The sequence below is a fragment of the Nelumbo lutea genome, chromosome 3 (assembly GCF_056320005.1).
Source record: "Nelumbo lutea isolate HS-2025 chromosome 3, American lotus-T2T, whole genome shotgun sequence".
NCBI lineage: Eukaryota > Viridiplantae > Streptophyta > Magnoliopsida > Proteales > Nelumbonaceae > Nelumbo > Nelumbo lutea.
Window position 1 is genome coordinate 43,882,901 of NC_142686.1, and position 27,037 is coordinate 43,909,937.

Sequence of the window (27,037 nt, forward strand, 5' to 3'; positions counted from 1 at the left end):
GTAATAATAGTATAAAATTTAAAATAATTATTAAAAACAAAAAATAGTTATAATAGATTTAATAATATTATGAAATTATATACTAACAATATATATTATGATTTTCCAGATTATTCAAATGAAATGTTAAAGAAATAATATAAATTTAACATTAAAAATAAAATATTATTTCAATATTAAATAACTAAATATTTTAAATAACGAAACATTTAAAATAACTATATTTTAAATAGTTAAAATAACGAAATTATGCAATAAAATAAAAAAATCATAACATAATACTCAAATTAATAATGATTTTATATTTTTATAAAATTAATAATGAAATTATGTAAGAGTAGTATAGACTTCAGAATAATTATTAAAAACACAAAAAAAATAATTATAATAGATTTAATAATATTCATACTATTAATAGTTTAATATTTTTACAAAATTCATCACGAAATTATGTACTAACAATATAAATAATGATTTTCCAAATTATTCAAATTAAATGTTATTCAAATAATATAAATTTAACATTAAAAAAATAATATATTATTTCAATCTTTCAATAACTAAATATCTCAAATAATAAAATACTAAAAGCAGCTAAATTATTACATAGAAAAAGGTTTAATTATTTAAATATTTTAATAACTAAATATCTTAAACTCAGATAATGAATATTTTTAAATATTTTATATATTATTTAAATAACTAATTATTTAAAATAACGAAATATTTAACATAACTATATTTTAAATAGTTAAAATAATGAAATTATGCAATAAAATAAAAAAAAAATCAGGGCATAATAATCAAATTAATAATAATTTAATATTTTTACAAAATTAATAATGAAATTACGTAATAATAGTATAAACTTTAAAATATTTATTAAAACACAAAAATAATTAAAATACATTTAATAATATTCATATTATTAATGGCTTTACATTTTTACAAAATTCATCACGAGATTATGTGCTAACAATATAAATTATGATTTTTCAGATTATTCAAATTAAATGTTATTCAAATAAAAGAAATTTAACCTTAAAAAATAAAATATTATTTAAATATTTCAATAACTTAAAATCTTAAACTCAAATGATGAGTATTTTAAATCTTTTATATACTATTTAAATATTAATAACTAAATATTTTAAATAACAAAATATTTAACATAACTATATTCTAAATAATTAAAGTAACGAAACTATGCAATAAATTAAAAATTTTAAAATAAAAAATCATAACATAATGTTAAAATTAATAATAATTTAAACTTTTACAAAATTAATAATGAAATTATGTAAAATAGAATAAATTATAATTTTATAGATTATTAAATTCAATTAATAATTAAAATTATAAAATTTAAATAAGGATATATTTAAATAACTAAATAATTTTTTCAATAACCATTTTCACTTATATCAATTAATAATTCTAGAAAAATCATTTTGAAAAAAATAATATTCATTAATAATGATTTTAAAATATTAATCTATATTTATTATATATTTAATATACTAAAATTAATATTTACTGTATTTTCATAAATTATTTATAGTTTTTTTATAAATATATTTTAAATAATTATGTATAAATCTATATTTGTTTTGTTATTTAACAAAAAAATTTAATAATTATTGGATATTAAACTACTGTTATTTAACTTTTTAAGTTTAATTTATTATACTTATTGTATTTACTGTATTTTTGTTGTACTTTATTCATTGATATTTATTAGAAATTAAACTATTATTTGAGATTACAATGTTTATTGACTGACTTAATATATTTTTTTAGTATTTTTAGTATTTTTGTGATTATTGTAATTATTTTATTTTTATTATCAATATATTTTTAATTATTGTGCATTTTTGCTATAAATTTTTAATAACTACTGGATATTAAACTACTTTTATTTATTAGATATTAAACTATTAATTTTGATGAAATTAGGAGTGTTGATTACAGCCTAGTTTAGTTTGGTTGTAGGCTATTTGGCCAACCAAATTGACATGGTCAAGTTGGGGAGTTGGTTACCCTAGATCTACTGACCATTAGTGAAAACCAACTAAATTGGGTTGTATTGGTTTTGGTTGATTTTCGGTTTGCTCAACTGGTTTAAAAGATTATATTGAAAACTTAATTTTAAATTTTAAAATTTACATTAAGATTATTAAAAATTAAATTTATAATATAAAATATTTGAGACTAAGAAATATGGGAATTTCCCCACTTTCCTGTATTAAAAAAATTATATTTAAAATATAAAAATATTAATATATATCTATGGTTGGGTCATTCGATTTTGGTCAATTTACAAATGGCCACAGCAAAACTTATCTCAATTTCAACCGGAAATATTAGAAACTAAGCAATTCGGGTCGAGTTGGTCGGGTTCGTTGGTTTCATCAATTCAATGAACATGCTTAACTGAAACAGATTAGTGTTATTTTTGTATTATAAAAAGTTATTAAAAGTATTATAAAATATAAATAATTAATCATTTTTAAAAAATTAGAAATATAAAACAATTGTATACTCTTATGTGTTTTATTGTTTAGCTTTGTTTAACAAATCCTGTGCATCGCACGGGTCCATGCTAGTATACATATAAGAAAGAACAATTAAAATGCGAAAGCATAAGAAGGAAAAGCATATTTTTGTTCCTATAGGACAAACGCTTTTGACGGAGAACCATATTGTTTTTGAGATACAAAACCTTGAAGTTGTGGTCGCTCATACATGCTTTTGTTCCTGATTCTAAAGGGTGGCCTATATGTTTCCTTGAGAAATTGAATTGGGACACTATTCTAGATAGGGGTGGCCATGAGCCAATCCTTTCACGAGCTATTCGAGCTCAGCTCGACTCAGTTTAAACCAAGCTTTGAGCCTGATATATAGGCTTGTTTGCTAGTTGAGTCGAGCTCGGGCCTAGTGAAGCTCGGCTCATGAGGCTCGCGAGCCTAGTATTAAATAAATAATTTTCATTATACATACATATATACATACATACGTATGTATGTACGTACATACATACATACATAAATATATATAATAAATAATTTTATTATTTATATAACAATATTTTTGTTAATATAATATTTTTATTTTTTATGTATAATAGTAAATAATTTTTATCATTCTTAATTTCTTGTATATAAAATAAAATTAATTTTATAATTATTTATTGTATATAATATTAAATAATTTTTATAATTCTTAATTTTTTTGCCTAAAAAATAAAAAATAATAATAATTTTATACATATAATTTTTGTTTTTCAAAAAAAATTGACTTATAGTCGAACTCAAATTTGCGAGCTATGAACCGAGCCGAGCTACAAATAAACAAGTATTTAGCTCAGCTTGGCTGGACTCGAATGCACCCCTAATTTTGGATGCAAAGGTTGCATCTACGCAAACCCCATAACCAGTGAGGCAAAGCCTAATCAGGATCTCCTACCGACACCTACCCATAGGATACTACATCTATACATTGGGAACATCTCCCATGAATGTTAACATGTTCCGGATGTAGAGAGCTGTAGTGTCATGTGGGTAGGCAATTACGCATGGTTAGGATACAATTAGCAACATTAGACAAAATGACAATATGGATTTAAAGGAGAACAAGATGATGATTACTAAGGCTGTGTTTGGTAAGTAGGGACTAAGGAAAGGAAAGGTATTGGTTTTTAAAACTGACCCGGTGACCGAATCGGTCATGGGCCTGCTTATTGATTCGAATAGTCCAACCATTCGACCTAAACGACTGACCCGTTCTGACAAAAAAAATAAAAAATAAATAAATAATGGGCAAAATGGTTCAAACAATTCGAACGATTAACCGGCCGGTTTAGCGGTTTGTTGAACAAAATCAACGATTTTGGGGAAAACAGAACCGGCCAGATCACCATTTCCCGGTTTTTTCGGTTCGGTTTGGTTTTGAAAACCATAAGAAACCTTTACAGATTTGGTATCGGTTTCCCTACCTTTTCCTTCAAACCAAATATAGCCTAAAAGGAAAGCAATCAAGAACATCAAAAGACAATTGATGTAGCGCAATCCGGTCGGTCCTAGCTGTCAACGACCTTGCCTCTGAATGGAGCAACAGGTGCCTGAAATGGGGAAGAAGGCGAGGAGTCTCCGGGGAGGAACCCGGCGAGAGCGCTCCGAAGCTCAAGTTAGTATTTCCTCAAAGGCAAGATCAAAACTAGATAGCGCAAAGTTATCACGTACCTCTATTCTCAGGGGGAAGAGGGCCTTTTATAACCACTTCGTGCACTCACTCCCAAGCTCTTGTCAGGTCGGGTATCATTTGCCGTTTGCCTTTTTTACCAGTACTGGGTTGGCTACCCAGCTTGGGTAATGAGCTTCCCTGATGAAGTCTGCTTCGAGGAGCCTCTCGACCTCCTCATCGACCGCCCTCCAGCGTTCTGGGGCTATGTTGCATTTCTTCTGTCTAACGGGTTTGACTACGGGGTCAGTATTGAGCTTGTGAGTCATGAGCACAGGGTCTATGCCGGGCATTTCTGTCGTGAACCAAGCAAAAATATCTAAATTTTGAAGAAAATTACCAGTTCGGATTGTAGAGGTTCTTGGATGGAAGCACCAATCTGTAGCGTCCGAGTTGGGTCTGCCGTCGAAGTCGGGACCGTGACCATTTCTTCTGTGGGTGCAGCTCGCTCTTCGCCTTGCTTCGTAGGGCGTTCCAGTTCGAGTTCGCCAGCCACCTTGGTTTTTCCCTTCAAGGCGACCACATAGCATTTGCAGGACTCGAGTTGGTCGCCCCGCGCTACTCCCACACCGAAGTCCGTGGGGAACTTCATCGCCAAATAGTAGGTGGAGACCACCACCCGTAAGACATGGGTGATTGGCCGCCCTACTATGACGTTGTACGGGGAGGGGGTCGCGACCACCAGGAAGTCATGCTTGAGTCTGACCGCCCAGGGCCACGTACTGACCTCGACGGGTACTGTCACTTTCCCAAGGGGCCTGACTTCTTCCCCACTGAAGCCCACCAAGGGAGTGTTCGTGGGCTTCAATTCACTTCCCCGTAGTTGGAGCTGGTCAAACGCCGATTTGAAGAGAATGTTTGCCGAGCTACCTAAGTCGACAAGCACACACTTGACTTCGAAGTCGTTGATCCTAGAGGGGCTCCGAGGCTGGGAGGCCCGAGCTTGGGGAGCCCGAGCTTGGGAACCCTCCTGGTGGGGGTGCCTGCCTTGAGGGGAGGGCTTGGCTCGCCTAACGGTGGGGTGCCGAGGTGGGAGCTGCGACTGACTTTGAAGCTGACTTTGAAGCAGTTGGGGGACTGCTACTAGTAGTGGTACTAGGAGACATGGTGCAGCATATGCTGGTGGTGGATTTGCTGTTGTTGAAGCTGCTGCATCTAGGCTTGGATGGCCCGCACACCATGCATCAGGTCATCAAATTGGTTCTGGCTAGTTGCCGGGGGAACAATGGTGAGCTCGGCAAAGGTGGTTCCAATAGAGGGAGGAAGGGGGATGTTCACGAAGGGAAGATTCATGGGCGCCATTGTTCGCGGCGTACTCAGGTTGGGGATCCCATCCACCGAAAGGGGGATGGTGAACTGTCCGATGCATACCACGGGGACTTGAAGTTGCTCCCCGGTGGCGTTCATCTCCGTGCTACGTCCGACATTGCTGGAAGAAGCCATAGGTGTTGGGGTTTCTTGTTCAGAAGGCGCTACGAAAGTTTTAGAGGGAGGCTTTTAGAAGCGTATTCCCACAGACAACGCCAAATGATGTAGTGCAATCCGGTCGATCTTAGCTGTCAACGACCTTGCCTCTAACTGGAGCAACAGGTGCCTGAAACGAGGAAGAAGGCGAGGAGTCTCCGGGGAGGAACCCGGTGAGAGCGCTCTGAAGCTCAAGTTAGTATTTCCTCAAAGGCAAGATCAAAACCAGATAGCGCAAAGTTATCACGTACCTCTATTCTCGGGGGGAAGAGGGCCTTTTATAACCACTTCGCGCACTCATTCCCAAGCTCCTATCAGGTCGGGTATCATTGCCTCTGCACTTCTGCCAGTTCGGGTGTCGTCACCCCTGCACTTCTGCCAATCCGGGTGCCGTCACCTTTGTTGGGGCAGGCAACCGCCACTGCTCTCTTTGTCGGAGCTGTCTCTGTAACTGGAGGTGGCGGTGGCAAGTGGTCGTTGAAGTGCGGCTATCAAGCGTCAGACCCCAAGTCAGTCTTGTGCGCCGCCTCAGGATACGGACTCTAGTGTTAGGTACGGTGGTTCAGTTTGGTGGCCAGGAGACGAAGTATCGGAGTGGTGCGCGAGGTAAAGTCTTGAGTCCGGATAGGGGTGCAGCCTGAACTGCCGTGGGGTAGGCCAGTTCGGGTTGTGGCCCTTTGTGCTCCTCTCAAGGGGAAGAGTTTGGGCTTCTTTTGGGGAGCTCGGGTTATAGGTCCCTCTTGGGGGAGCACGGGGTTCCTCTTCTTGGAGCTCGCGCCTTGAGCATTACCGTGCCGAGCTGTCATTCTTGCTAGGTCACCCTTGGCTGTTTCCACGTGTCGGGTTGGGTCAAATTTACCTCCATCAACAATGATGCAAGAGGTATCATCTAAGAGCGGCAATGAAAATTTGAATTTTGTTCCACCTATTATGAAGCAAGGTTGTTGGATGACTTTGTTGATTGAAACAAAATAACAATGAATACCACTGTTTTCCAAATCGGACCGGACCGGATGGTCGGACCAGAAAAACCGGGAATCGGTCACCTGACCGGTTCCATTTTCCTCCAAAACTGCTTTTTCCCTCAAAACTGTTGATTTTGGTCAGTAAATCGCTGAACCATCCGGTTAATCGTTCAAACGATTTTGACCATTTTCCAAATTTTTATTTATTTTTTTTATTTTTTTAATTTTTTTGTCAAAACGGGCCAACCATTCGAATTGAACGATCAAACCGTTGAAGCCGATAACCAGACCCCTGACCGGTTCGTTTTTAAAATCCATGATGAATACTGAATGTAAAACTAGCCATAAAGTCATTCATGATAGTGTGAAACCTGCCAAGGCAAAGTCATCATATCCAAGGAAAAAACTGACCAAAATCATGAATCGGTGACAATATAGAGAAAAAAAAATAAGAAAAAGATTTACAAGTGAGGCTCAAGAGATAATAATTGGAAATCAGTCATACTTCATTTGGAGATCGTCAAGAACAAAGTTTTTCACCCATTTGTTATTCTTTCTAAATTTCCATGTTTTCTCATTCTACGCTAATGTATGGAGCTTTTTCTCCTTGTATGGCTTTAAGGGTTAGAATACACGCCCCCCTCTTGTCTTTTCTTAATACTTCAATGTTAAAGATTTTCTCTTTTTTTTCTTAAAAATAATTTAGTTTAATTATAAGTATCTTGGTTTTCAAAACCGGATCGGACTAGATAGGCGGATCGGAAAAACTGGGAACCGGTCACCTGATTGGTTCTGTTTTTTCTCAAAACTGTTGATTTTGATCAGCAAACCGCTGAACCGGCCGATTAAACGTTCGAACAGATTTGACTATTTTTCAATTTTTAAAATTTTTTTATTTTTTTGTTAGAACAAACCGGCCATTTGAGTCATACGGTCAGACCATTCAAACCGGTAACCAGACCCCTGACCGGTTCGGTCACCGGGTCGATTTTAAAACCATGATAAATATTATTTTAAAGAAGTCTTAATTGTTAGTAAACATATAATTTAATTTACTCACTTTCTACATTCTTTCAAGTTGTTGGGTTGTTCCCCCTACTATTCAATTCTACTAATGTGCTCAACACCATGCATACACCTCGAATTTCATGGATTTGTAATGTAGGCCATTACATAATCTCTACTACTATATTATAACCATCTATTATTATAGGCTACAGAACGGCCATTTAACATCTCTCTCTCAAACTCTTAGTTCTCACTGGCTAGCTAGTTGCAAGTTCCAACGGCAAATCCTAACCTTTGTCCAGGAACATCATAAATCACCTCAAATGTCCGTTGTTGCCTGTTGCCAAAGATGACCATTTGGCTATCATCTCTGTTTGCAGCAAAAGCCAAGCAAGCTTGAGATTCACTTAGGACAGCAAGAGCTCCTGAAAATGGGTCCACCTGGAGGTCTGTATCTCCATCAAAATGCAAGACGATGCTAGGTACATTCACTGTGTCTATGTTGTAACCGCTCAAGTCATAGCATGTGTCGAAGAGTGATATTGGTGATGGTGCCGGTGGGTAGTTTGACTTTGACATTACTTGCCGGAAGGCCGACCTGAGGGCATCATAGGCCGACGGTGGTAGGCGAGTGACAACAGTGCCAGAGTCTATGATGGTTCCAGGGGTTGTAAACACTGAAGGATCAATGGCCAATCTTTGTCCCTCGACACTTATTCCTATTAATTGAACGAAATAGAAGTTGGGGTGACGGGAGTTTGTTATCAACTGGGTGTGGTTCACAGCAGAGGAGGTTGCACTGGTTTGGTCACCAAAAGCCAAGTACCCAATGGAGCTTTTTGAACGTGGGAGACAATAAGAGAAAATTTTTCCATACGTGCTGGCCGTTTGAGACACCAGAGACACCTGGTTGCGCGCTAAGCCAAGAATCCCCGCTACTGTGGCACCATTGATCAGACTATTCTTTTGACCACACCCAAATTGAAAACTGGAGAAGACATCTGAAGGTGTTAGCGTGAGCGTTTCTCGTCCGAAGAGGCCGATAGAGAAGGATTGATCACCATAATGGGCTTCGTAAATGCAAGCAGAGTTGCAGGGAGGAGAGTAGAATGTGGCCGAGTAGACATGAGAGCACTCGGCTGAACCACATGTGATGCCGGAATAAGACGATGACTTGGAAGGGTCGAAGGTGGGTCCTGATTGGTTATAGCAGTTCGGACCGTTTGGACATGGCTGGCACTGGATCCAAGTGAGGTCGCTACCAGTGTCAATAGTCACCCAGAAATCTTGCATCGGCGTGCCCAGTCCGATGCTAACAATGTAGTTCCCAGTTCCGAGAGCGACGCCAAACTTGGTAGGAAGTACTATAGCCTTGGAGTCTCCAAGAGGATGTTGCTGATTGTTGATTAAGGAATGAATGGAGCGAACTCGGAGTTCATCTTGGAGGAAGATTTCCTGCAGGCTGGGAGTCGTCTTCCCTTCTACACTTAGTGGTGAACAGGGCCCATTTTTGTGTACTAATTGCAACTTCCGGGAATGATCCAAACCTGATGAAAGTTGAAACCATTCAAAGAAACCTACTTTAGAGTTCATTATATCCAGTTTAATTTAATTATATATATGAACCTCAATTGCAATGTGGAGATTGTCCATCCACAGGAAATAAAGAAAATATATGAAAGTGCATTAATGCACTAAATAGGAAGAAAGAAAAGCTCACATGTATACCTTCAAGGGGAGGTGAGCAAGTTGCTCCAGGAAGTAATGAATTAACTGCAATCTCCACTGTGTTTCCTCCATAGGCGTCAACATTATACCAACTGAAGAAGAGAAGCAAAGGAAGAGAAGACCATAGGAAAGAGCTAAGGAAAGAAGTATGAAGAATGGCCATGATTGGCTGATGTAAACTTGTAACCATTGCTGCTGCTGCTACTGCTATTTATAGAGGTAATGAATGAATTCATAGTGCCAGGACTAATTAAGCGCATTTAATATTAATTAGTTGGCTTTTGACGGGAATAGAAGACTTGCAAAAGACTTTGAATAAGTCCTCCCGAGAGTTACTTTTTTACTTTTTTTTTTTAAATCTAATTAAAAACTAAATATCTACTTATTAGAGTTGTGGAATTAGAAACTTCCCTGCATCAATATGAAATTGGGATATGGTTTGACTGTGGGTCGTCGTCGTCGGATTAAGACAAATGGATCGGTTGGATCCAGAACACTACGGAGCAAAATCAAATCGTTGGAACATTAAACATTGGGCATTTTTTTATAGATATAAATTATAAAATAAGAAAGAAATTAATAGAAAGTTGAGTATAAATTGCTGTCAATGCTACTATAAAAAATAGGTATAGGTGAATACCCACAGCTAGCAAGATGCCAACTGGTTGGTTGGTAAGGTGTTTGACTGATTGTAGAGGAGACTTCATCTTCCTCCCATTCTGTAGTCATAGAGATCTGCTATCAACAATAAAATACTCTCAATGGGGAAATGTTTCCATTTTCCAGTATGCGGTTGCAGTGCCATGTTGGGAGGAGTTCAGATTGCACCCACAAGGAGATGCCCCACAGCACATCCCCGCCGTGTATCAAGAATATCTCCCGATGATAACATAATAAATGGCGGAAATGTACTGTGGAACTTTGTGGGACGCCCCCTTGTGAGGCGCAGACGTGTGTAGCCCCATGGAGCCAAAAAAAAAACGTACAGCTAAGGGTCAATTATTGCTTGACTTCATGTTTATAATGAGTCCAAATCTAGTGCAAGCACCGACATGTGATACAAGGATTGGGAGTTAATATTTATATTTGTACTCGTTCGGAATGGAGGCTATATATTCCAAAGTTGGGTTGGTTTTGCACGACAAATTTATTACCTTGTTATAAAACAGATTTTTAGTTGTAATGGATGCAAATACGAATTCTAATAAAATGTCTTTTTTTATCAAAAACCTCATTTAAATACAAATTTATTTCTTTTTTATTGATGTACTTTTACATCTTATTATCAATGTAAATATGTATTGAAAAATGTATTTTCTGTCATTTATCAATGCATAAATGTAGTGTTGCCAAACACAGGCAAAAATGAACCAAAATATAAATTTATCCTAAACTGGGATTTACACTCCATTTCCATCAAACGCAGCCTAAATAAAGATTGTAGAAAATGAGACTTGGACCTTTTATGTCTCCAGTTATAGCCTAAAATGTGCATCACAATTCGGTAGGGATCTGCTACTAATAAAATGCTTCCCTTGTTCCAACAGTCCTCTGCAGCCGCATATTGGAAACATCTCTCTTATCTTATCACACACATGTATAATAAGTTAATCTAAATGGGAGTTAGGAGAGAAATATGCATCACACATTCTAGCCGTAAAACTGACAGCAACAGATCGGAAGTCTTTGTGACAAAATATATGGTGGAATTATAGCGTAAAATGTGCTTCACACTTTGCTGTTTTATCGCGGTATTTTTGCAAGTAACAACAGCTTGGAGTTAAAGAGTTGTAGATTAGATCGTTTTCAGGATTTGTGGGGCTTAAAGAGCGATTTCGCTTTTTGGATGAACTTTATTTTTCAGTTTTCACAGCCAAAAGCTCAAAAGCAAAAGATCATTGGATTAGCTTAACCCCATTTTTACAGTTTTGATACCCAAGACCGTTCAATTAATTAAAGGGTTTGTAGCCTTTAAGGGCAAATTTTTGTTCTTAATATCAATAAAAATAATATTTTTTATGAGATATTTCTTTTTGAAAAATATCAAAGTGATGATCTCTCAACCAGACCAGGACCTTCAATCCATCGGCCATGTGTGCCATCAAGACCGAAACAAAAGAAAGTTCCTCCAATCAACCAACTTGAACTCGAACTGCTTCAACAGTGAATCCGTCACCGTCTTCCCAACGTGGTACGCCGGTACTTCCTCCAATGCGGAAGTACTGGCATACACCGGTACTTCCCGACGTGGTATGCCGGTACTTCCTCCAACACGGAAGTACCAACATTGGAGAAAGTATCGGCGTACACCGTCTTCCCGACGTTGGATTCGCTGCAATTCCCGCAGCGACAAGTACCGGCGTACCACAATTGTCTGCATCTGAAACACAGATCTGTAAACTTTAGGCCGTCCCCGTGAGGAAGTCTGTGAACCTAAAGTTTACGATCGTCTTCCTCTACATCTGGTGCACGATTTGTCAAAGAAGAGAATTTACACAGTTTTGGTTGGTAGGTTGGTAAGCAAGAATGATAGAGCCGAGAATCAATGATGAAGATGCTGATGACTGAACGAGTTTCATTACGAGGAGGATCTCTATTTCTGGGGGGAAATCCCAATATCCTAAAAACAAAAGAGATAAAGGTGCTTGTTTCATACTAGGAAAGGGAATATTAGATTTATTGTCAATCATTAAAAGCGTTGTTGGGGTTTCATCACGTGTCCCTATAGGGATCTTTCCGAGGTTTGGCTTTCCTTTCACTCGGAGATCCACATAACCCACGTGTACTACTACTCTTTGTGCGCCTTTTTTAATTGACGTGGCGCTAGTAACATCATCATCTGGTAGATGATGTCTTATTAGATCTACGTGGTGCCTTGTCACATTCGTCCCTTCGAAGTTACGCATGTAGGTAACATCTGGGTTCGGTTCTTAGTGAACCGGGGTGCTATAATGACTAAGAATTTATCACAAGACCTCGTGCGTGTGAACCTCATCATGGGTTCGACCCGAGTTTGCTTTGGCTTGAGCTAAAAATTGGTTCATCGCAAGCACTCGATGGCCTGTGGGTTTATCGTAGCCTGCAATGATCTGTGGGTTTATCGCCAAAGGAAGTTTGGCTGAAGACTGATCACAAGCATCCATGTAGTATCAATGCGGTATTTACTGTGCTCTGAGGGACTGAACGAGCACTATATACCTACAACTATAACCTGAACATTAATCAAACATCTCCATATAAAGAAGCAAAAAATAAAAAAGGGAAGACAATGTGTTTTATTATCACTAGTGTACCAAATAAATTCTATGGATGATCTCTTCTCTGTCAAATAAACTCTAATTTCCTATTTATTTCTTGTTATATATAAACAGTAGATAAATAAAATAACATGAGCAAACAGAAAAAATTTCAATTATTTGATTAAGATATGTAAAAATACATAAATTATCAATTATCGTGCACATAAAATGCAAAATATTATTAAATTCAACACTTAATACATAAGGCTCAATTTGATAGGAGTACAAATACAAATATGTATTGTGCAAATACATACAAAATACAAGTTTTTGCACTCTACAAATTTATATTTATACTCCTTCCAAACAGAGCCTAAAATTCATAAACTTTTTAATAATATGTGGGTCGAGCGGGAGGGCTAAGTTTAACCTAAAACCATAGCTTACCCATATCTATACCTTATCCATACGGGTTATAGAATCCTAAAATCTGTCTCACTCCAAAATTCGTTCTTAAATAAAAAAATAAAAAGCAAAAAAAAAAAAACGCAAAAATTGCGTGAAAACATAATTTAGCCAACGATGCATGCATCAGATAAGAGAGGATCCTATATCTTCGCCTTGTGTTCGTTCACTTTACCAATCACTACATTACACCTCACCCCAAGTGGGTATATTATTTTATTTACTTTTGGTCAATAAGACAGAGGTTGATTTAAGGTGTGGCAATTGCTGTAGGCCTGAAACTTGTTCATGTCTAATTTTCTGCTTTAAGTTTTATATATGTTTGAATAATACAATAGTTAGTGAAAGCTTAAAAGCAAAAAAAAAAAAATGGTGGGAAGGGCCATGTAGAAATTAGGAAACATATCTCTTTGCCCACATTTTGCTATTTTCCCATTTGATTAGGAAAGATTTATCCGCGAAAAGTCACAATCCCAAAAGACACGGAAAGTTCATTTTGGGCTATTTTTGGAAATGTCTAAATAGAGTTTTTTGTTTTTTTTTTAATTTATCTTTACACAGAAAGACGTGACTTAACCAAACGGTCTTCAAACTATTAAGATCTTAATATAAAAAGTCCACATCGTTTTTTAACTATCAAAACTTCTAGAAGATATTTCAAAAAAGACTTGTCAAACAGCCCCAACTTGTCTTTAAGACTGGTTTACATCTGTTGCAACCATCTCTAGCATGAACTGAAACAGGGCACCCCAGCAATGAAAATTAAAAGTAGTTCACACCTGATGGTCCGGATGCAGTAGGCATGTTAGGTAAGCACGATTAGCAAATGCGCCTTTCTTCTCAACGTTTTTGTTCCGTTAGGGATTATCTATTATTTTATTATTTGTGTCAAAATAATTAAAAAAAAAACAATAAAAAAAAGAAAAAACTGTCCTTTCTCTCCAACCTTCTGCCGTTTTGGGTTCTCTCACCTCTTGACCTTCGAACGCTGCAACTGGTTGGTTGGGGCATTCCAATGGCCGAGCAGTTGACCTGCACCCTGCCGCTTGGAACATCCGATGGCCGAGCAGCAAGGAATTCTGTTGCCTTGTTCACTCCCTCTTCTTCTCCTCTTCTCTTTTGTCTTCCTGTTCAGACTCCGGGGATGTTCGGTCAAGTTGCCAGTCTCCAACGAGGATTCCAATCATCGGAAATTTTCACCCACTTGGCACACTTCCCCACCGCTCTCTCAGGGCCCTGTCTCAAAAGTATGGGCCGCTCATGCTATTGCATTTGGGCAGTGTCCCTCTGCTCGTCGTTTCCACCATAGAGATGTCTATGGAGATCACTAAGACCCAAGATAATAACTTTGCAACTAGGCCTTCTACAACTGCTGCAAAGAAGCTTCTTTATGGCTGCAATGACTTGGGGTTTGCACCTTACGGCGAGTACTGGAGACAGATGAAGAAGATGTCTGTTCTCCGCCTCTTGAGCGTCAAGAGGGTGCAGTCATTCAGATTTATAAGGGAAGAAGAGGTTGCTCTTTTGATCGAGAAGATATCTCACTTATGTCAATTGCGCAACTCAATTAATCTAAGCGAGTTACTTACCATTCTATCCGATAACTTGACTTCTAGAGCTGCTTTCGGTAGCAAGTTTGAAGAAGAAGATGATAATAGCAGACGGATCGGGCCTTTGACAAGGGAGGTAATGCCACTTTTGGGAATGTTTAGTGTTCAGGATTTCTTCCCTTAGGATGGATCGATACAGTTACCGGATTGGATGGGAGGCTAAAGAGGACGTCTCAAGAGTTGGATAAGCTCCTGGGTCAAGTGATCAGAGATCATGTTAGTACTACTGATGACCAAAGAAGTAAGGACCAGAGGGATGGAGAAGACATTCTGGATATTTTGTTCCAAACTCAGAAGGATTCAACGCTCGATATCCCCATCACTCGAGACAACATCAAAGGAATCATTTTGGTAATATTCATTTCTGTTTCTGAACTACCAAATATTAATTAAGAACACTTTTTGATCTTCTCAGTTTAGGCCTCCTTTAAATGACATTACAATTGTTGGCTTTCTCGGATATCATATCGAAATTGATCCATGCGTCGACCTACAAATGCAATTTTGTACTCATTTTGGCTTTTGCCCTCCAAATAATATATTTCTTAACTAATTTGCTCATATATATCAGGAATCCCAAAGTGATGAGAATTTAGCCCAAGAAGAAGTTAGAAGACGTGTTGTGGGTAAGAAATCCAAGTTTGAAGAAGATGGCATTCCTCAAATGGCTTATTTAAAAGCTGTTATCAAAGAGACTCTAAGATTACATCCTCCTGCTCACTTTTTGATTCCAAGAGAGTCCACTAGAGCTATCAATGTTAATGGCTACCATATCCTAGCTAAAACCTGTCTTCATCGATGTTTGGACAATTCAAAGAACGGCTGAAGGTCAAGAGGTGGGAGAACCCAAAGCGGCAGAAGGTTTGAGAGAAAGACGCATTAACTGAGATAGGTTTTCTTTTTTTATTATTTTTTTTAATTATTTTGACACAAATAATAAAATAATAGATAATTCCTAACAAAACAAAAACATTTAGAAAGTGTATTAACTGGGACAGGTGTCACACAGCTATTAAGTGTTCACTCATTATGCTTACCTAACGTGCCTACTACATACACACCCTTATTGGAGTCGCAAGCACAAATCACTGCAAATGCAATTTCACTTCAAAGCATTCCATTGAGATTTGAGAGGAACATCAGCTGGAAAGCTAAAAACTACATGTAGGATAAATTACAGATTGCCACCTTGTATTTTGGGGTCGTGACACTTAACACCGCTCGTAAAAAACTGACCATTTGCACCATAACCCACCCTGAATTTTCAGATTGTAGTATTTTTTGCCCCCTACCATTAGCATTTCATCGGTTAAGTTTAGAAAAGAATCCCATGTGACTGTTATTTGCATGTTTAACATTTCTAAACCTTCAAACTTGCCCTTATTCTTATATCATTTTATGACACTATTTGGTAGAAATTTGATAAAATACAATGAAAACAGATAATAAGGGAAAATTAGGAAATTGTAAATATTTAATAAAGAATTAAATACAACAAAAAATGAAGAGAAAAAAGTACAAAAAACAAAAGAAAAACAGAAAATTGTAGCAAATATAACAAAGAAAAAGTGGAAATACAGGAAAATGGGAAAATACAAAAATATCAAAATTTACAAAAAAAAAAAAAGAGAGGACAGTTTAGAAAAATAATAGATTACAAAAGAATACAAAACTTTCAATGAATATTTTCATAATTTTATCTTTAATGTCAAGCCTATTAATGAAGCGAGCACAAAGTGCTGGAATCTAAAAGTTAAGTGTCACTACCCCCAAAGTATAAGGCGGTAGTGTGTAATCCACCCAAAATAAATTAAGATTGATACATTGCTAATTATGTCGATTTTTTTTCGATTTGTGCCTTTTGTACCCAATACCTATATCTAGGGGTAGACATGAATCGATACGAATTAAACTTTTTACAAGCTATTCGAGCATGGCTCATGAAAAGCTCAATTTTACTTGCATTAAATCGAGAATCTAGATACAAGTTAAGCTCAAATCCAATATATAGGTTTATTTGGTTATTGAGTCGAGCTTGAAACCGGTGAAATTCAGTTCGTGAGGCTCACAAGCCAAATTGAGCTATTATTATATATAATTTTTTTATTTTTAATATGTATAATAACAAATAATTTTTTATATGCCTAATTTAGCTTTATATATATATATATATATATATATATATATACATTAAGAATTATTTTTATATAATATTTTTATTTGTATTTTTAATATATGTATGTAAAATATTTTACATGTATAATTTTTTATTTTTTATAGCAACTTGGCTCGTTTGAGCTCAAACTCAAACATATGAGTTTAAGTCAAGCCAAATTCAAATTCAAATCTCCAATTTAAATTACAACAAAAAAATGAAGAAAATAGGAAAATAAAAAAAACAAAAAAAAACAGAAATTTGTAGTAAATATAGCAAAGAGAAAGTGGAAATATAGAAAAAATGGGAAAATAGAAAATATGAAAATTTACAAAAAAAATAAAATACAAAATTTCGCAACAAAGAAAAAGAGCTAAGTGTCAAGCCTATTAATGAAGCAAGCGCAAAGTGCTGGAATCTAAAAGTTCAGAGAGCTAAGTGTCACTACCCCAAAGTATAAGCCTATTAATGAACCTATTATTGTGCCCTTTGCACTCAATACCTATTACCTGGGGTAGACATGAATCAATATGATTCGAGCTTTTTTACAAGCTATTCAAGCTTGGCTTGTGAAAAACTTGATTCAACTTGGTTTAAATCGAGAATCGAGATTCAAGATAAGCTCGAAGCCCAAAAATAGGTTCATTTGCTAATTGAGTCGAGCTTGGGAGCAATGAAACTCAGTTTATGAGGCTCACAACAATCCAAATCAAGCTTATAATATATAATATTTTTATTTTGATATATATAGTAATAAATAATTTTTTATTTGCCTAATCGACCTTATATTATATATATTATAAATTGCTATAATAGAATATTTTTATTTATATTTTTATATGTATATAGAATCTTTTACATGCATATTTTTTTTATAGGAACTTGGCTCATTCGAGCTCGAACTCAAACATATGAATTTTCATGTCAAGCCAAATTCAAAATCAGATCTCTAATTTAAATTGAGCTAGAGCTCAAACATGAACCTCATGTTTTTAAGCCTAGCTCGAATAGCAGAATATTCAGATCGGCTCAGTTTGAATCCAACCCTACCTATACCGATGTTTCTAAGAACCTGGATCTATTGACCACTAAATGTCAAGTGCACACATCTATAGCCGCACAATGGGAACATCTCTTGCTCTATTTTATGGTCATTCACAGGAAGATGCTCTCAATGTGTGGTGTAGGCGTGTGGCTATGGTGCTATATGCACACACTGTGACCAGCGTTGATCCACACTTTGTTTCTGGTCCAAGTCTTAAACCTGGCAAAGGAAAGAGAAGAAATTAATCCAGATCTCCTGCTCACAAAAATCCCATCCACTCCTACATGAGATATTCTCAATGTGCGACTGTATTTGATGTGAGATGCGTATAGGGTTCTTATGGGTAGGATACGAACTGCTCGTATGGACCTCTATCAGTGCAATTATATGTCTAAGATGGATGCATCTTCGACATAATAATCATATATGTTGGCTTCGAATTAATAAATTTGAACAATTTAAACCATTTGACTTTTCAACTTTTACGGGTTCATACACTAAGGCTGCAGCTCATCGTCAAGATGATCCATGGTTAACCGTCCCAATCCCAGTGGTAGTCCGGACTAAAATATATTCAGTACGTTCTAGGTCTAGCATTGATTGGCCCAAGTACTGTTGGGCCCAGTCCAACTTCAATCTTCAAAGTTTAAACTTCAAAGTAAATCCATGTTAGGTTTAGATGGCCCAACTAACGCCTAAGGGTTTATTTAGGGCCCACTTGGTAAGTTTTTTAGAGAAGATTTTCTCGTAGTTTTAACAATTAATAGATGCATTGAACTTTTGACATGAGATCTTGGCAGCCCAAAGACTGTTTAGCAGACATGTATCTTTTCGTGCGTCATTTCGGCTCTTTCCACGTGAGATTAAAATGTGGAAAATGCAAGAAGCTTCATTTGAACCTTTCTGAAATCAGCCCAAAATAGATTTTTCGCATCTTTTCGGCACCCCATCTTTTAACAGCAAGATCTTTCACATGTCAAACGAAAATAGACCAGTTTTTTGTCTTCCCGGCTTGTAAGCAACCGAAAGACCGCGCAAAAAGATACGCCAAGCAGAGCCTTAATTTGCAGTCAATCTTAGAATTCATTTAGTTTGCAGTTAGAATTAAAATCAAAATCTGTCAAAATTAAAATCAAAATTATTTATTCTTATAATTTATTTGGTTCAAATAAGAATCAGAATGAGAATTAAAATTAATTGAAATAAAATTTCATTCTCATGAGAGGGGAAGGAAATGGCTTCAAATGGAAGAATGCCATTCCATTAGGAATAAAATGAGATTTCGATTTTATCCGGTTAAAATTAGAATTGTCATTCCAATTCTCATTCCAGACCCTATTCCCGCAAACGAAACGGGCCCTTAGATTTATTAGCTGTGCACCTAATCCCATCAGACATTAAGCCCGAGTTCACTGCAAAATTTTGTTCCTCATGATTCATCGAGGCGGGGCCAGCAATATAGAATCTATAGATCTCTCCATTTGGAGAGCCCATGCTGGACAAGATATCATGTAGCTATACAATTGAAGAAAGAAGTATAACACCAATCAAACGGTTGGGATTGAAAGCTGAAACTCTTCATATTTGCGTGTGGGGTCTGCCAGAGATCGTTGCTGCCACGTCATCTGTCGTCTGAAACTGGAGAGACCAATAGTGTGGTTTGTGCCTCATTGCTTCTCAACGCTTCCTGATTGCGTCGATTGATCAGGACTGCAGATTAGATGGTGCCACGTCGGATCCCCCTGAATCTCGTCTTGGATTGATTGGACAGTAGTATTCTCCAGCACCAAGCCCGTCCCATAGCGCCGAGACGATACCGTTAAATTTAACGGGAGAAAGTGCAGGCGTACACTGTGATTTACTGTATGAAACCGGCACAAAAGTCGACGGCGATGGTGTGTCGCCCAACATTTCTACTAAGTTCTCCAAATCCTCTGATAAACTCGCCGGAGCTGTTGTATGCACAACAAACTCGGCTGAATCCGGCGAGCCATCTCCGTAAGTAACACGCTCTTCCGATATTGGCGCTAATCCGATGTCGTCGCTATCGATGACTGAGTTTTGATACTCGGGATCTGAGAAATCCGGAGGATCAGCTGTCCTTGGAGAAACGCCAGGACCTGATAATGCGTCCGAGAATTCGCCTGAATACTGACTCTTTTGTGGAGAATCAGCAAGCGAGATACCATCATTTATCTGCATTGGGCGGGAAATACCAATTACCACTACAGATTCGCTGCGATAAACCTCCACAGAGTTAACTTTAGCGCCGTTAACGGTAACAACGCCGTTATTGAAGCGAACCTCGATCTCCGTTCCCGGAACCAGAGTCTCGAGCTTTGTTCCGTCCGGTAGTCTCTCAAGATCAGACAAACGGAGAAGCCGCGGTACGACATGGTAGCGGAAATCGTAACGGGAACCGTCAGCGAGTGTGAAAAGATTCTTATCGCGAGGAGCGAAAACAGTGAATGCCGTTAGTTTAGTCAGTTCTGGCAGTCGCAACGCAATTGATGTTGCCACCACGCCGTAATTCCTCCGTCTCAAAACCCTAACGGCGTCGTCAAGAAAAGAATCACCACGAGCCGTCGGATCATCAGCATCATGGACAGTACGACACTTGGGGGCAAGGGAGGGGTCCAGTATACCATCAACGCCATGGATGGCAAGATTCTCGTCCACGTAGAGATTTGGCTGCCGGATTCTGACGTAATCTCCCGCCGGTATATTTTTATTGGCAATGCAAAGTTGCCCGAGGGGATTCTTGTAGATAAAGATACAACGGCCGGGAGAGAAGGTCGGTAATGCTTTTCCGACCGGCCATGTAGTCAAATCTTCGAATAAGAGAATCTTACGCGAAGTGTGGTAGAGAAGGCGAGAGGTAGTTGGCAGAGTAGGAGCTCGTCCACTCTTGAATCTAGCAGCAGCACGAGAGAAAGCAAAATCAGGAGGGGCGAAGATGGTTCCGGTTCCATTCCAACCATCAAGATCGACGGCAGCATCCATAGCTCCGGCGAAGAGAGAGTATCCTCGGTTTCGGATGCTTTCAGTTGCGGCTGAGACCGATGTTGATGAAGGTGGCATAGTTGAAGAAGCCCACGAGAGAAAGAGAAAAAAGAGAGGGACAACGAAGGAGGAGAGCTTGAGCTGGCTCAAGGAATGACCCTGATGCAGGAATATCGCCATTGGTATGAGTTCTGGATTGTTGAGTTCTAACAAGAACGACTAAAAGCAGAGAGAGGGAGAGAGCGGGATGAATTGTATGGAGAAGGGATGAAAAGTATTGGCCGAGTTTGTTAGAACTAACTGTTAAAAGATTCTGTTTCTTGGCGGGAAGGATGTAGTTTCTGTTTTATAGCGTCTGCTTATCGCGGTGTTTATGTGCCTTTGGCAGGACCAGTTGGTTGGACCGTTGAACCGACCAATGATGTGAAATAACCAAGATGTAGAAGTTGGTCAGAGCAACGAGAGATGACATCCTGGCTCAACAATAGCCGAAAAATCGAACTAAACCGAAAAATGCAATCAGTCGAATCGATTTATTTGGTTTTGGTTTGATGTTTTTAGGTTTTAAAAACCGATCCAAAAACGGAATCGTTCTAACCACCAGTTTCCGGGTCAGCAGTTCGACCGTCTGGGTCAGCAGTTCAACCGTCTGTGTCAAACGGTTTGAACGGTTTAAATATTATAGCTGATGTTATGTCATCTTACCCATTAGATTGGAATATTAGGGTAAAATGCATATAAATACAAGAGAATAAAAGCTTAGTGTTTGAGGGTGAGAGAGATGTGAGAAGCTATCGATGGCTGAAAGAGTAGGAGGAAGAGGAGGAAGTCACTTGCAGGCTGCAACGGCGATGGCAACGACAGCGGTGATGGCAAACTACAGCGGTGGTGACAAAAGTAGATCTGAGATTTCTCTGTCTCTCTCAGATCTGTCATCTAGACTCCAGTAGATCTTAGATCTCTCAAATCTCTAGCCTGTTCTCAAAGATCTCTCACAGTCTCACACATCCTTCAACTCCTCAACTGATCTCTCTTTCTTTGGTAGATCTAAGATTTGAGAGTTCTTTCACTTGCTCTCTTTTCATTCTTGCTCTAAACCGCAAACCATTGTTCGGGTCAAATGATTCAACAGTCAAACCGTTTGGGTCAATGGTTCGTTGATTAATTCAATGGTTTTTGACCAAAGACTAGTTTGGGGTAAAACGGAACCAATCACCTAAATGGTTTCCAGTTCGAACGATCCGACCGTCCGGGTCAATGACAGTTCGAAAACATTCAACCCAAATAAAGATCAACCCAATTAAAAACCGAAAAAGTAAAGATATATATTGTATTATATATTCATTTATAATATATATTGTAAATATAAAACCGAGAAAGTAAAGATCAACCCAATTAAAAACCAAATTGATCAATCAGTTTACCAATTGATTTTGGTTCAATTTGGGTTCATGCATGATTTTTCAAGTATCGGTTCAGTTTTAAACAATAGCTCAAACCATGAGCTATTGTCATACCGAGATAATGTGAAATGGTTCAGTAAGGGGAGATGTAAGATGCTTCAGGTGATTTAGGAACATGAAATGCTATTAGAGATTTCGGGGATGTTTGGTACCCTGGCTGTGTTTATATTTGAAATGCTACAACATCAGCACCACTTAGGCTTTTGAATTTAAGGCTGAGTTGAAGGAGTATGAATATAAACATGTAGAGAGTAAATCCTTGTATTTTGTATTATTTTATATGTATTTTTATTGTACATATTTGTATTTGTATTCTTTTTAAATTAAGCTTAAAGGCTCAGTTTGGAAGGAATAAAAATACAAATATGTAAAGTGCAAAATCTTATATTTTGTATTATTTTATATGTATTTGAACTGTACATATTTGTATTTGTACTCTTTCCAAACTGATACTAATGGTAAATTTTCTATTTCATTGAGACAACACTCGTAAAACGTTTCTACTTAAAATGTAAATTAGGGGTCAACTAGTTGGTGGCCCAGTTGGTACATCTGCAACTAGGGGTGTCAATGGACCGGTTTTGGGTTGGACTCCATCCAAATCAAAATCCATTTGAATGGATTGGACGGACCAATAAGACATATTGAATTTGGATAGACTGGACGGACCAATATGATATATTGGATTGGACCTGGTTCATCCATAATGAATTTATATTGGATTGAGCCAATGTCTGGTCCATTGATAGAAAATAAGAATATAGGTGTCAATGGACCAGGTTTGATTTAAAACCAATCTAAATTAACAGGAATTTGAACAGACTGAACAGTCTCTGGACCAGTCCAAAATGGTCCAAAATATTCATTGGACTGGATTGGACCAGGTCCATTTGTATTGGACTCACATTGGACCAGACTGTCCAATCCAATTGACACCCATATCTACAACTATGACGCAGTGAAGATGTAGAATTTATTCCCATTGCCACCAAGGGTGGGGAGGGTTTAGGGGATGGTGGATGAGCTACCCGTGTTGTATAACCCCCTTCAAAAACAAAAAATAAAATAAAATAAAACATAAACCAGGGGCTGTTTCAAAATCAGGATCTACTCCTCACAACCCCATCCCAAAGTGTATTGGAAACATCTTCCCATGAATAACAACACAAAGTATGAGAGATGTTCCCAATACATGGTGGGATGGGGCTGTAAGGTCCATATGAGATGTGCTTTATGAGGAGCAGATCTGGACTTATTGTTTCATGCCTTGGGAGGCCGCAAAGTCACAGCACCAACTGATGTAGCATGGCATGGATGAAATACATAAGTTCGGATCAGGTCCCAACACCCGATCATAACAGCCTTTGCAGTTGTACATTGGGAACATTCTGACATGTTGGACAAGAGAGATGTTCCCAATGCATGGCTGCGAAGTCTTGTTTCCAATGTGTGGATGTAGTGTCTTGTTGGGAGGCTTGCTGGAAGCATTTGTTAGGAACAGATCCAGTTTTGTGAGAAATAAGTGTATTCAATATGGGAGATGTTCCTAATGTGCAGCTGTAATGTCTTGTTGGGAGCAGTTCCGAACTCATTTATCATCAAACAGGACTCAAGTACAAACTGTGGTGTTTGTATTTAAAGTATAAACAGCATTTCAACTCAAAACAGCATATGTTAAAACACCAATAATATCAAATACAAACAATGTTGAAAAATGTAAAATAAAAAAATAGAAAATTAGAAAAACATTAAGACATATATCAATTTTCTATGCATATGCATATATTCTTTTCCTTTTTTAATGGCTATAAGCCTTTTCTCTTCCACAATCAACTGGATACACGAGCTTCCTCTCTGACCAAATCATCTAAAAACAGAGGAAGATATTAACATACATCTAGGGGTGTCAATTAGACTGGATTTGGTCCCAGGTCCAATCCAATCCAATGAATATTTTGGATCAATTTGAAACGGTCCAATTCAATGTCTGAATCGTCTAATTTGTTCAAATTCATTTTGATTTAGATTGGCTTCAACTCAAACTCGGTCCATTGATACATATATTCTTATCTTATATCAATAGATCAGATATTGGCTTAATCCAATTCAATCTAATATAAATTTGTTACGGATGGACCAGGTCTAATTCAATCTAATAAATATTTTGGACCAGATTGGTCCAATCCAATATATTTTATTGGTCCGTCTAATCCATCCAAATTGATTTTGGACTGGACAGGGTCCAATCCAAAACCAGTCCATTGACACCCTCACATACATCATTACAACATGATTCAATAGAAAGTTGAATCTACAGGGACATGCAACATTACAATCTCCAAGGGTATACAACACAAACATTAGAACAACGGTTCACAAGATATCGACAGCCCCTGATGATGTTAGAGAGATATTCATTTGTTTCCAAATTCATAGAATGGGACTAAACATTTCATAATCTCACTTGCAAGCACTTGCTCATGTAGCTGGTTGAATCAATGACTAGGTGAATCAGTCAAAAACTCCAAGTCTAGTAAACCTATAACCCATTGGATTGCAAAAAAGAGAAAAAAAAAAAGAATTCATGGTCTGTTCATTCCGTTTATTGGGTCACCAAGATTCTTTTAAATATTTTGTTGGTATGACATTGCATTTGATATAGCTAGGGGTGTTTCTTATCCATTTTGTTTCAATTTAGAGAAAATTTCAGACCAAACCAATAAATTATGATTCGAAAAATTCTCAAACCATTTTAGTATAGAAACCAAACCAGACCAAACCATTTTATTATAGTTTGGCTCGGTTTAATTTTAATACAGTTTGAGCTATTTTATCAGGCTTAACCCAATTAGAAAGCTTAAGTTACATACATACCTACATAAATAACAAATATATACTATTAAGTCTCCTATTAAAACTGTGAATAGAAACGTGAAACTTTTGTTTGACTAAAATACTAAATTTTTAATTTGAGCCCTCTCTAATTGTAAGGAGACAAGTGTAATTTGAATAACCACTATTCTTCTCATTAAAATTCTTCTCATCAACTCTTATATGTAAGCTATTAATTCCCATTCCTCTCTAATTGTAAGGATAGAAGTGTAATTTGAATAACCACTATTCTTCTCATTAAAATCCTTCTCATCAAGTCTTATTTGTAAGGTATTAATTACCATTTACATTCATTAAATCCTATTATTGACTAAAATACCCCTATTTTTGAATTTGGTCTCTATCCAATTATGAGGGCACAAAATGCAATTTGAACTACTACATTTCTCCTCATTCAATTCCCTCTCATTAAGTATTATATTTAAGGTAATAACTCTCATTCTTTCATAGAATCATATTTAAGTATTATATTTAAGGTATTAATTAACCTTATTAAAGAAAAATAAATATGATGAAGAAAATTTGTTTTTATTGATGATAGAAATAAAAAACAAATTTAAAACTAACCCAGAAATGGAGTTTGTTTTCCTATTTAGTGGTGAGTCAAAAATTGTACTTATTAGGGAAAATGTGTCAACCCTCTTGATGTCATAATTAAATAATAATAAAAATTAAAAAGATGATAACACAAAATTATGAAAAATAACAAAAAAAACATTGTAGAAAAATTTGTGCATATCTCTAATATCATATTAAACAAAAATTAGTGTGACAAATAAGAATAATTTTCATAGACATAAAAGTATAAAAATTGTAAAAATTTTTGGAAACATATTATTTACTATCACCATCATCATCATCATAAAAATTGCCACGTGCATAATTACTAGTATAATTCAAACTTCAAATTGAAATACTAAAAAGTGCCACCTATTACTATTTTATAAATTACACTCACACTTTCTTAAGCACAAGCATTTCTTTGGGCATCAAATTACAAGTTAAAAATTAAAACAAACAACAATAATGCATGGAATGTTAAATGAATATATATATATATATATATATATATATATATATATATATATATATATATTTATATACATTAATAAATATATTATTAATAATTTGGTTTAATACTGTTTACAGTTTGGTTTGATTTCTAAAATTTATAAAACCAGGCCAATCCATTATATGGTCTAGACCGTATAATGGACACCCATAGATATACTATATGCATGGGTGCTGGAATTGCCTATATGTGTGTGTGTGTGACAAATGCATTAACCTCCCTGTACTTTGACATCTCCAAACTCCTTAACTTTTTGGAGAAATATACCAACAAACCCCTTCTCTTGGTTTGGCATTAAAAATCTAATTAAGAATGGTGATGTCATGTTTTTAAACACTTCAAAATCTCCTAGTTTACCCACTAATGACAATATTAATTGGGAGTGTCTATTGATCAAAAATATCCCAAAAAGCTCTTTTACATATTTCTATAAACCAAAGCCTCCTTTCTTTTTTTTTTTTTTAAATATGTAAAAAAGACTTTGGAGTATTTTGATCAATAGACACTCCCAATTATTGTTTCTATTCATGGCCAAAATGGAAATTTTAAAGTGTTTAAAAGAGTGACATTATCATTTTTAGTTAGGTTCTTAATATCAAATTAATGAAAAGGATCTATTTATGCTATATAGTATAGATATTTGCCTTGGTTCTGTTTTTATTTTGGTCTTACACTCTAGTTTGCATAAT

The 27,037-nt window shown here is 36.6% G+C and overlaps 1 pseudogene across 1 annotated transcript; it reads right to left on the reverse strand.

The window, feature by feature from the left end:
* Positions 1-7,806: 7,806 nt before the first annotated feature.
* LOC148864576 (aspartyl protease family protein At5g10770 pseudogene) lies at positions 7,807-9,594 on the reverse strand (annotated as a pseudogene). The gene is made up of 2 exons (XR_016109576.1): positions 9,405-9,594; positions 7,807-9,223 (listed from the first exon to the last, which is right to left on the reverse strand). The product of XR_016109576.1 is annotated as an aspartyl protease family protein At5g10770 pseudogene (transcript).
* Positions 9,595-27,037: the final 17,443 nt, after the last annotated feature.